Genomic DNA, 13,668 nt, shown 5'->3' with positions numbered 1-13,668 from the left:
TTAAGTAGTCATATTGCCATCCAAACTTTTGAAAGCAAAGTTAAAACTTTTTTTGTTTTTCCCTTTCTTATTCATATATAGAATGTCATGAAATAAGTGGTACAGTTGACAATGTGTTGTCATCATATCATTTTATACTAAGTCAGTTCCATGTTTTTCTTATACTGAGATAATCCTATAATAATTGTGGATGAAATTTCAATAATAAATTCATTAGTTGCCACAAATCAGTTGTATGTTTGCTTTAAAAAGTTTAAATATAACTGGTGATCAAAAGATGAACATTATGTGGAAGAGAATTGTTAACCTATTGTGCCTGATCTTTGGCCAATGTCAAAGAAGGGACAATGGGACAGAACAAACATGCATGATACAAAAGAACACCATTTACACTTTCGAGTTTCTCCTATGTTTTACATTTTAAAATGGAATTCAGAATGAGGAAGGCAATGGCAGAAACCATAATTCATTATTTCTTCAAATATTGTTAAAAAGTGGTGTTGTGATGACATCATTTCTTTAGTATTATATTTTCCCAAGATACATATAAAAAACAATTGTTAACAATCATTTTCAAAACTTTGAGTTTCAGAGCTAAGATGGCCAGGGAGCTAAGATTCTCGAAGGAGAAGCCAGAAAGTTGCTTGATTTCTCTCCACTTTCCCTCAGAAAAAAAGTTAAAATGGATTCTGGAGAGACAATACCTAACAAAAAGACTAAGTGAAACGGTTTTGAAGCTTAAGATAATTTAGAATGACTTCAGGAAAGGTCAGTCTCACTTGTACAAAAAGGGAGAGCAGCCCAGCACAGATGATGTCTGGGCAAGCTTGTGGGAGGATCTTACCTACAGCACAAATCAGCAATCAAGGCCCCCAATCCTGGCTCAGAGAGCTAGAGGCAGAGCAGGACAACTGTGAGGCATCCAGGCCAAATGCAAAAGGCAAATTGCAAGCCTCAGAGCCTGAGCAAAACAGTCATGGCTAGGATGAACCTCCCCAGCAGTGAGCAAGCTGCCAGCACCTGAGGCTCCAGCACACAAGGCCAGTGAGCCAGGTACCTGGTCCCAAATGTTAGAAGTTTGGGACAGCACATACTGTTCCCCAAGAGTAGAGTTCAACTTTAAAAGTCATGAAATATGCAAAAAAACAAGTAAGAAACTAAACAGAATCTTGATCTTATGAAATTACTGTGGTGAAAGGGAATGTCAAAACACAAATTTAGAAGAGCTCAGCATTGTCAATATGTGTGTATATGTATGTGTATATATACATGCACACACATATACAAACACATATCTATTTGTACAGACATGCATGTGCATATACACAGAATGCATGTACATCTACATGTGTATAAACACACATACACACACATACATTTATACACATTTGTGCTTGTATACATACAACTGTGCACACATATATTTGCATATTTGCACAAATGAATACAATGCACATAATACATATGTATGTATATAATACAGAAATACACACATACAATGCAAAATACATTTATGTGGATATATGCATGTGTGGATATGTGTGTATACATGTAATCATGTGTACATACACATACACACACTCTGTGGATCTGATAAAGTCGTGTTAACTATGAGAGACCTAGGAAAATCTCAGTGTAAGTTGAAACACTCTCCCAAATACCCACTGTTGAGAGGATTTCTTCTCTATGATCTAAACAAACGAAATCACAGTTGTGTAAAAAAAAAATTGGGAGAGGGGAGTCTTGTGTTCAGTTATGTGCATTTAAAGAACATTTATATAAGTTCTTGAGTTATGGTTTGTCAATGAAAAAGAATGAAAGCAGAGAAAATATTCAAGAGGATATGACAATAGACAAGACAAGAAGTGTTAATGTTCTGAATAATTGTGACTATCATAGTAATGGAAGGGAGAACCCTAAAGGTAAAAATTTTGAAACACCGCAAATTCTAGAGCTCAAAAACTATTTAGGTGTAAGGTTGGAACCAGAGGAAGAGTATGAAATAATTCCAACTTTTCATACCCGACTGATTGAAATAAAACTGGTACCTTAAACACAATTAACAAAGTTAGAAGAAGTAACAGACTTAGTGAGAAAGATGGTATGTTTTTTATTGGGTATATTGACTTTTACTTACTAATGGACATTGAAGTGACCTAGTCATGCCAATGTAAATGAAAGAATATTTCAGTGGAGAGATTATGATCAACTTATGGATTTCTTAGGATCACAGAATCATAGATTTGGAGAGAGAAAGGATTTTAGTGGCTACTGAGTCCAAATTCTACACCTTCATTTTAGAAAAGAAGAAACAAAGATACTGACAAGTCATGTGACTTTTCCAACATCAAAAAAGTAACTATCTGAGATAGGGTTTCAATGAATTTTATATTTTTACATTGTTGGGTTTTGAGTTTTTTGGACCAATTAGAGCAGAAAGATTCAGAACTGTGTATGTTTCCTTACTACGACAAATGAATTTAAATATATGGAATGTGTTAAGGGTTATCTATAAGGAAAAAATATCTCAATAATGAAAAAAGTACTTTTCCTGACTGGATGATATTAATATGTCACAATAAATCAGCATATTTCAACTAAAATTTAAATACCATTTTACTTAAACTGATTGTTCTTAGGTAATATGATTCACAAGGGTAGATGAAAGTATGACTATAGGTATAAATGTAAAATTTCTATTTTTTAAAAGAGAAATTGGGAAATGTGGTCTATTAAGAAATATCCTACATTTATCCTTGCTAAATAAAGGTCATAAGATAACTACCATTGTGCACAAGGGAAGGTGATCCTTTGATAATAAATGATTGAGATAGAACTAATCATTTGGTGACTGAAATAATTGGTTTTTTTTTCCATTTCATGTGAGGCAAAACTAACTTAGAGTCTTGTCAGTAAATTCCTCTATACAACATGCAAGGTTTCAAAAAGGAGAGATTAATTGTGTGTCATGAAAAAACATGCCAGTTGTTCATTTAAATAAATCTAAGAGAAAATGGAGAGTTCCATAGTGGTACCTCTATTATATACTAAACACTGAAGGCTCTGACAGCAAAGGGACTGAAGGAAGACTTGTTTCTCAGATTCTCAGAGCCCAGGGCTTTTAATGTTTAGTAATAATCACAGTAGAGTTGAGTTTAAACTGTTCCAGCAGAAATTTAATGAAGATTGAAATAACAAAATAAGTTATATCTACAGCCAGAAGCAACAAAGTCAGTGGATATATTGATTAAACACACAGACACACACACATGCACACAGACACACACGCACGCACACACACATACTTATATACATTAGGACCACCACCACCACCAATAACGACAACAACAACAACAGCATTTCCTGGAACCTAAGTTAAGAAGTTTAGGAGACCTTTTGTTAAAATCACATTGTATCAAAAAATATCCTAGAAAGAACGAAGGAAGGAATTCAAGAGAGACACTATTATTATTATATTAACCTTTAGAAATCATAAGTCTTTTGAAGTCATAAACTGAAGTGAAAGTATGTGGCAAAAGATACGAAAGATTCTGCAAAATGGCAAAATGTGTAATATATAGAAATACATTAAATAAATAGGAAGCAGAAAATGGTAACAGAGAGGAGAGAGATGGAGAAACAGAGAGAGAGAGGGGGGAGGGAAGGAGGGACAGAGAGAAGAAGTCGTGAAAATAAAACTTAACTAATATAGCGGACATAAGTTCTTATAGTAAACTAGATTTCAAAGAGAGCTTTAAAAAGTATCTTGTATATGAAGTTTATAAACAAAATCATTTTTTAGAAGACAAGTGAATGAGGCTTTTCTTGATTGCAGTTACTAGAAGCATTTCCTTCTTAAAATTACATCCAAGATATTTTTTATCAGTCAATCAGTACCATGTGTTAAGCAACTATTATGTTCTATGCTCGGTTCTAAGGACTGGACATATAAAGCGAGGTAAAAGACAGTCTCTTGCCCTAAAATAATTTATAATCTCATTTACTGATGGTCTGTTTTATCTTCATGAAAACTTGTGTTTGCTGAGGATGAAAATATTTTAGTATTCTTTTACTGTTGTTGTTTTTTATATGGATCCCTATTTCCTAGACCAATGTATTGAACAAATAAAGGATCTAATGAATATTTTAATTGAACTAATTATATTAATACATTCTAGATAATATAAATGGAGACATGGACTTATCAGAATAGATAAGCTATTATTGGTCATCTGGCTTTATAAGACATTGAAATTATAAAGCATCAATTGAGAAATAAATAGAAACTTATCAACTAAATTTTAATTGTGCATCAGAGGCTAACATTATAGTTGCAAAAAGCGCAATACTTTGTTTCTAGGAAAAATAGACAAATGTAATTTGTTCAAAACAAAAACCACATTCACTAGTTCAAATTCACTATGAAAATATGAAGAACTAAAAAGTTGTTCTCTATCATGGACAATCACCTCAAAAAAAAAAAAAACATTCTAATAGATGCAATTTTTTCACTTTAGAGAAACCACACTTTCAGCATGATGAACTACCAAATTCTTGGCCTAATCAAAGAATATATGACCAAAATATCACAGAAAAGACCATTGATGTTATCTAGTCTAACTTTCACTTTTTACAAAAAGTAAAAAGAGATCCACAGATGTAGAGTGATTTGTCTAAGCTCATATGAATGGTAAATGTGGACTCACGTCCTCTAATTACTGAGCCAAAATACAAGTGGAGTATGGGACATAAAACTATTATTTAAGAATGATATACAAGAACAACAATGTTCTCCAAAGAATTATAGGGGAATATGACTTATTGGAGGAGGAAGTAGTACATTTGGTATATAACTGTCATAATTTAAGATGAAAAGTTTATAAAAATATCACCCCACTCAAATAATTATGCTTTATAAATATCACCTTATATTCACATCAGGATATGGCATGTACATTTGTGACTCTTCTAGTTCATTCAGTTACTATCCAACTAAGATATAAAGTGATTTGGATAGTTTTGGTACTTTATGGATCAAACTAGCAATGTCATCTAACGCAAGGCCAGTTTAAATAATGTTCAAATTTGTATGTTTAATCTCAAAGTTAATTTCATGCTTCCTTGAGGGGAGAGTTGTAACCTTGTTAGAATATCTAGTTTTAACTAAAGGAGTCAATGCAATAAAGACTTGAGCTTCCTTTGAGCTTAGTTTGCATCTGACCAATACATTTCCCTCTGATCTCAAAACAGCCATTGCCTACCGCATATACAAAGCGTGACATTTTCCAATATTGAAAGATGCATTCATGCAGATATATAACCACAATAAAATGGCAAATTTTACAGCTCCCTCTGCAATGAAAAACTTAAAATAGAGTATTAATTTCTAGCATCTGATTTAACTTATTTAAGCTATTATGCTCAATGTATCACTAAAATAAGGATTTATGTTTGCTTTCATCACCACAGAAAACCTTGACCAACACAGGGAATAAATCCTTAAATGTTTTTTTTAACTGTATGTGTTCTTTTTAGGGTGAAAGGTGATCAATAGACATACTAGGAAAATTGCATGTAATTCACCTTTTAGTTTGGAGCTTAAATGCCAAGATTAATTTTCCTTTTACAAAGTTATCTGTGCACATAAGTGTTCAGTTTTCCTTCTGACTTAAAACACTATGTATTCTTCACCAACTGAAGAAGCTACTTTTGTCAGACTAATGGTTTATCTACCTGTAGTGCTTCTTCGTAGTTGGGGATCTCTGTAATCTTTGTTTTAATACATTTTTCTTCTTCAGAAACAGTAAGTTTACTTGCCCTGCTACTTCACTTCAAGTATTTGTATCATATAGTAATATATGATTCTGCTTCCTAACAGTTGTTTCAGAAATTATGAACAGAAGAACCAGTATTCTCTAGTAGTAACTGCTCATAGATTAATTCACAACAATCTCCTTACAATCACATAGTCTATTAGATGCTAATGTTTGCTGTAAGGGTGCATTCATGAAGTTTTATTGCATTTAGGTAAACCAAAAAACAGAGTTGGTGATGAGAAGGTCATGTGATGCACAAGTCTTCAGCAATAAATAACCATTGCTTCTGATGTTTTAAGAACTCCATTCCTCCCTAGGACTCCTTACCAAGTCTAGTAGTCTGAGCCTACTCTAGAATTAAAGTCACCTAGAATTACAAGCTTGACCTCTTTTGGCACATTGATGATAAGGGTCTGTAGGTCTTCATAAAATTTTTCTTTGACCTCAGCAAGGTTCATCGTGGTGGGAGCATAAGCACTGATGATGATGGCATGGTGTTTTCCTGCCAGTGACAATCACATTGCCATGAGTCTGTCATTCACTCCTTTTGGCAGGAGTACCAACTTCCTGACTAGATTAGTTTGGATTGCAAAAACTATGCCAACTTCATGGTGCTACCCTAGACTGGGACCACTAAAGAAAAATGTATATCCAGCTCCAAATTCAATAAACTAGCCTGCATTTGCCAGACTTGGTTTATTCAGGGCTGCTATTTGGATGGGATACCTGTTGAATTCTCTGTCAACAAGTACAGTTGATCATTCAGGTCTACTGGATTTTATGTTGTCTATAAATGTGCACACGTTCCATGTGCCAATGGTGAATGGAATCATCTTTCTATGTTTTCGTACATTTTGTAAATTTTTTTGTGCTTTGACGGCATAGTGGGATTCCCTGCCTGCTGTGGTAATCAGGTCAGGGTTAAGTAAGCCAACAATGTTTAGGGCACCTTTTCTAGCCCCCTTCCTCACCTCAAGAAGTTAGCAGTGTGATCCTTAAAATGTTGCTCAGACCCCCAGGGGGCTGCCAAGTCCCACCGCTACTTCTAGTGAGAAATGACCCTATGGCCTGGGCCGCCTGTATGCAAGGTTGTGACTAATGTTCCCAGTGTATTCCCACCTGCTGTTTCATCACTTGCCTGTCACCACAGGACTTTGAGGTAAAATAGTCAGATGGTATGGGTCATGTCTTTTGATTAGTGTGTAAATTGGATATATATAGAAATACAGTTAAGTGAACAGTTGTATTAAGAGCTAGACATTTAAAGGCATAACAATCTAAGGAAATCACAACAGTTGTAGCAAATTTATGTCTCTTTTAATATTTTCATGGTTATTTTAAATGCTTTTGTATCCTTAATAAAACTTAAAATACTCACTGGAAATCTCCTATGAGAATTATTCCTACTCATTAATCACTAAATTTAATCCAGTAAACACTTGTAAAGCTACCATTTTCAAGGAGATATATATGTAGAAGACTCAAACTAAGCTCTCAATGAACTGTGTGTAGTCATGCCAAAGTGTGAGGGCAAGTAACATAGCACCTTTTTCTATTTTTTTTTTTGTACCAAGAAGTATAATGTCATTAAGGAGGATCTTTTCCACCCATTGTAGGACCTGGGAAGATTTGTAGGAAGGTTCACACCTTTTGTTAAAAAGGCACTGCTTCTCAAGGGATGTGATGCCTTCTAGCTCTAAAAAGTGTGTAAAGACTCTGAGGTGTGGTTTTATTTTGGGATTTAGTTTTTGGAAGAAGGTTTGTGTGTCAGATAAGAGACTCTGGAAGTTGTTGAGCAGACCTCCTTCTTGGAAAACCCAGATGCTGGTGCTTCCTTCTCCGGCAACTATGATCAGACATTTGGATCTGTCTGTTGATTTGTGATATATGTATTGATTATGGTCAGGCAAAGGAAGCCATGTCTGTTTATCTTTCATTTCTCTGTATTTTCTCTGAAGTTCAGGGTGTTGATGCTTCTGAACGAGGTGAATAATACATACATACATACATACATACATACATACATACATATATATATATATATATATATGCTTGATTAAAGGAATGATACATATGCTTGATTAAAGTGATTGTTAACCCCTTAAAAGCTATCTTTCCTTTTAGAGAAACAGATCAAAGAAACTGTGTAGGAAGCCCCTCTGTGTATGTAGCGTTGCTTACTGATACATAATGTTTAAAGATATCTCAACCTAGGAATCTACATCTCATGTGAATCCTCCATGCATCTTCACTCATGAAAATGCTCTGCAGCCTCCCCATTTTTCTACCCTTCCACTTAAGATTTTTTTTCCTTCCTAAATAAAGCAAAGATAATCTCATTTTCAACTTTCTGTATTCATCACCTAATGCATTTGCTTAATATAATTTCAGTGAATCAATTTTAAGTAATAATGATTTGAAAGAGGGTGAGATCTTGGTGAATTGGTGAAAACTGAGAAAGGGAAGATCACTTCCACATGAAGAAAAAGTTTCACATAGGAGGAGTAAAATTTGTAAATGAGATGGAGTAGAGGGGAAAAGAGGTCTCTTACAGGCATCCTATGAGCAAATACATATTGTTTCTATTTGTTTAAATACCTGTACAAAACAATTTTAAAGTAGTTTTTTTGGATAAAGATTAGGAAAAAGTAGATATAAAACCTTCAAGTATTAGAATTTGTAGCCTTGAGTCTTAGAGATAAGTGGGGAAATTAAGACACGGAAAGGTTAAGATAACATCAAAAGCACCCAGCCAGTTACCTTCAGTTTTTGACAAAAAGGTAGTTATTTTATGCGTTTAATTATTTTATGCATTTAACATTAAGAAATCATGATAAGATGAATAGAAGCATGACTACATAGTAGTCTATAGAAGTACATAAATATTGTGATTGTAGATTTTCTCTATCAGAATTATTTTTAAATGTAATTATTTAAAAATGTTTCAGGTTGATGTTTAAGTTTAGTATTTGGGATTTCCCAACTAAATCTTCAAAAAAAAATAGATCTGAGTTATCATATACATAACTGTCATAGGATTATTCATTCCAGTCCAATGCAGTATATAAATAAAGTTAATATTTAAAAATTTTATTTAAATAGTTTCGTCAATAATAGGAATTTTGACAAGAAACACGCTATATGGATGCAGAGGAAAGATAGCAAAGTAGACATATGATATTTTTTTCAGAGTTCTCCCAACATTCTTGAGTAAATATTTCTTTAAAGTGTATCAAATTGAATTGAGTGGTATAACTCCCCAAAAATACATTGGGTAATTTTTTTAAACCTGGTATAGCCGAGAGGAAGAGAAAGAAAGATCTACTAATGTTAGAGTAAACTCTGGCCAAGAACAAAGTGCAGAACAAATAATAGCAGTGGTGGGTACTGGAGGCAGCATTGGGGAGACATCAGGAGTGGCAGCAAGGATATTAGCAGCTCTTACAGCCCAGAGATAATAGGAAGATTAAATATCATTTCAGAAAAATATTACTAGGAACCCCTGTTGATCACAAGGAAACAGTCATGATAGTAATTTACATTTTGTAAGACTTATTATTAACCAAAAAAGTACATACATATATATATATATGTTTTCCTACTGTAGGAAACCATCATATTTTTTTCTAGTATCAGATATTTCAAAATATTTTGCTTTTCAATTATTTGAATCTGATGCATCATTAAAACGATTGCCTCAAAATCTTAGATTTAGCTGACATATCACCTGACAGATTAGTTCCACTTGGTATTAATTGTATCATAATCCTAAATATGTGTTATTGCTTTCTCTTCTGATTTTTCTTAGGGGAGAACCTTGTAAATGAGACATTTCAATTCACTGATGCTGAAATTATAAAATATTTTAATTAATTACATAAATAAATACACTAATGTGAATCCTGACAATATAGCTTATATATATACATATGTGTGTATATATATGTACATATATGTATATACTTTCTCTTCAGGTCGATAATTACATAAATACTTAGATAAATGCAAATAAAACTATAACAAGAGAAAAGATAAACAACAACTTTTAAGTATATTTTATTATGTATGATGAAACATATAGTGATGAAACTCTACATTAGGAATAAGAAGAATATTGAGTAGTAGACAATTCTTATGAAATTCATTGAACATTTCTGGTTTTCATTTTTCCCCACCTGTAACACGTGCAGTAAGGTTATTTTAAATCCTTCCAGTAATTAACATTATGATTTCCAGAGTAACAGTGACTTTTAGCAAGTCAGAGTGTAACAGTTAATAAAATGGAAATCATTATAATGTTCCTATTTATCATGCAGAGTCATTGAAAATTAAGTGAAATAACATATATCAAAGCACTTCATAATTTAAAAAATAATATAAATATGTGAGCCAAGATGATGGTGATCATGGTGCCCAATTCACTTTTTCAAGTGGTATTGACAAGATATTTGGAGCTTTTTACTATTTGAATTACAGGAAATTTTTGCAATATGAAGCCTAGACTATGTAGTTTACCCATATGTATTATATTTTTCAAGATTATATTCTGGGTAAAGGAAATTTGGAAGAGAAAAGAAGGCATTTTCACTGTACCATGATTTCATTTCCTGAAGACAAAAACTTCAAATTTTTTCCTTGTCTTGTAAGTATTCAATTGTTTTTTTTTTTTTCTTGCCAGTATCTTCTCCCAAGTTACAAAAACAGGGCAGTTTTCAGAGAAGACACAGTAAACTTGAAAGCATTGGGACAAGGAGTAACATCTCTAACCAGCAGTCAGTAACAAAGCTAAGGGAGAAAGTAGGTCAGTTAACCAGGAAATAAGGAAGAAAAAAATGAAAAGAACAAAGAAATACTAAGTGTACTATTCAACCTCAGAACCCAGAAACATGAGGGAGCGAAAAAGGAGTCAGGGACAAATCCAGAAATTTAAAATGGTATATTAAAAACAAAACAATTTACTTTTAGAAAAGCAATCCAAATAGGAGAAACTAGGAATATATAAGACAAATTGCAGAATATAAAATTGTGAAAATATATGTTTCCTCTGTTACCCTTTCACCTCAGCTTTTAAGATCGCTTTATACTGAGTTACATGGTCATAGATTTCCTTTCCCTTTTTTTCCTTAGTTCACTCCACATCTATTTTGTGAAAGCTCTTAGAACAAGGATATTTTCTCCACACAACTCTTACATTTGAAATTATTCTATGGAAAAGAAATAATAAAAAAAATTATATTGAATGTACTGGAAGAAACATCTTCTTACATATAGACAATGTCAGAGATGATTCACTATGTTGGAGACATAACACTAAAATGATGTTCTTAATTCTAAGAAATCCATTTCAAAAGGAATATTAACCAACTTGGAAATATTGAAGTAGGGTAAAAGAAAGGGGGTGTCTTGAAATCATATCAGACAAGAAATTCTTTAAAAAATTTCAAAATGTATAACCTGAAGGAGGAAAATAATTAAGGGGAAATATGCTCAAATATTTGAAGGAATAAATAGAACTACCTTTCTGTAGGAAATTGAGAGAACAACCTTGTCTGTCTTCATTGTAAGCTTATTCATCCTGTCACAAAGAGATTTTAAACCCAATAGAGCACTGAAGAAGGGGAGAGTTGAGGGAAGAAAAGAGCATGATCTCTCTTTTCTCCCCCAAGGGAGTTCATGTTTTGATGTTGAGTTAAAACTGGTTAATTGAGAATATTGACTTTAACCCTTAGATGAAGAGATTGAAGAGAGCACATACAATAGAGCACAATGGTGCTACCTTGTGTCTACAATTACATTAAGTTGATATCAGCCATCCCCCCCTCTGCCCTACCCTATTGATCTAGGAATGGGAAACCTGTGACCTCAAGGCCACATGTGGCCTTCTAGGTCCTTAGGTGTGTAGTAGCATCCACACCTGCCTACAGGGTGGACTTGTAGAAAAGGCTTTTGTAAAACCTGCTTTTCTGAAGGAAAAGCAACTTTAAAGGGGTCAACAATCTTATTTTAATTACAGATAAGTAGAAAGTAGTGAGTATAGAAAATACAAGCAGAGGAGTAAAGGCAGAGATTCAACAGACAGGGCTCCAACTTTCTGAACAAAGTAATACAACCATCTATATACACAAAGAGACCAAGCAAGTACCAACATCTGAGTAGTTGGGGAAGCTCTGAAAAACAACTATTCAGAGTCTGGTCCAGGCTATCAAAATATCCTGCTCATGAATGAGGCCCTACAGCAAAATACCAACCTCCTAATAAATATGTATGTGTGTATATGTATATTTGTACGTATGTTCTTGTATATATGCATATTTCTCTAAGTATGAGCTAATGTATATACACATGTACATGAATAATTATATGAATATGTATACATAGATAAGTATTTATACACACATATATATAAATATGTGTATACATATATACATAAATAAATATATACATACACATATGCATAAATATATATGTAAGCAAAATACCAACATGTGTATTTATAATACATAATATATAAAACATAGATTACATATGAGCAAAATAGCAACCTCACAGTATGTATACATATATAATATACATATATACACAAATATATGTATGTATGTGTATATGTATGTGTACATATACATGTATATGCACACATACACATACATGTATGTATGTGTATGTATGTGTGCATGTGTAAGGGGCCCAGAGGGTCCCAGGGGGTGCAAGTCAGAGGCAAAGCCTGTTCCCGTGGGAACGGTGCTGACGCACACCCTGGCAGAAGCTCTGTGTGACCCTGGAACCTGATGTTTTGTACAGCAAAGTTACAAGTGAGCCTGGGAACCCAGGAACTAGCTGCTGGAACAAGATAAGCTTCCTTCCTTACTGCAGGTGTAAGGATGTGGAATAGTCGTGAGATGGTGAAGAAATGGAAGGAGCTCAGCATGTATGTGATTGGTGGATACAGCCTTTATAAACCCTAACCCTCAGCTGAATAAAGTTGTTGTTGCCTGGATCATCTTGTCTCTGGTCTCCTTCCTTCAGGGCCCACAGTTTAGAGGCCCATGGGTCAGGAGGATCCAGGGGTCTCGGGCCCGGACCCTGAGCAGTGCATGTATATATATATATATATATATATATATATATATATATATATATATATATATATATATATATATATATATATATATATATATATATATATATATATATATATATATATATATATATATATATATACACACACACATATATATATATATATGTATGTATGTATGTAGTTTTCTACTAATAGCTTCAGATCCAGAAGGCATCACAATCCATATGACTCATTAGAGCTGTCAATTACCACATTATCCTTCAGATTTTTACAATTTAGCCTGAGCTTAGTGAACTGAACTCCAGAAAAATAACAACAAAGTCCTACTTTGCTGATGCTTACAGGGTACCACCTTTTGACTGAATCTGAGTTTTACAGAACAAATCCTTTAATTAAAGTGATTTGTTCTGTGAGGTTCAGATTCAGTCAAAAGTATGCACTCGAGGACCTAAAGGGCCACATTTGTCCTCAGTGCCACAGGTTCCCCACAGCCTGTAAGTTATTTCCTCTCACACAGGGTTTTTGAGAGAGTGTGTGGGTGTGGGCAAGAGAGTGCTTAACAGAATCTTTTGAAAATCTACTGAAGACCATTGATCTTTTATTAGAAGGTTTTAAATGCATAAAATTAAGTATGTTGTATTAAAAGGAAAGCAATTATATAAAAATACAGTTACTAAGTTATTTTTTTTTTAAATCACAGATCCTAAGCTAATAATCCCTGCTCTGGAATGACAAAAAAAAAAAATTCTAAATCCTCTTCCAAACACTCCAATT

The sequence above is a fragment of the Notamacropus eugenii genome, chromosome 4, assembly GCF_028372415.1.
Source record: "Notamacropus eugenii isolate mMacEug1 chromosome 4, mMacEug1.pri_v2, whole genome shotgun sequence".
NCBI classification, from domain to species: domain Eukaryota; kingdom Metazoa; phylum Chordata; class Mammalia; order Diprotodontia; family Macropodidae; genus Notamacropus; species Notamacropus eugenii.
The sequence above is the reverse complement of the archived record's forward strand: the minus strand, read 5'-3'. Positions refer to the sequence as shown.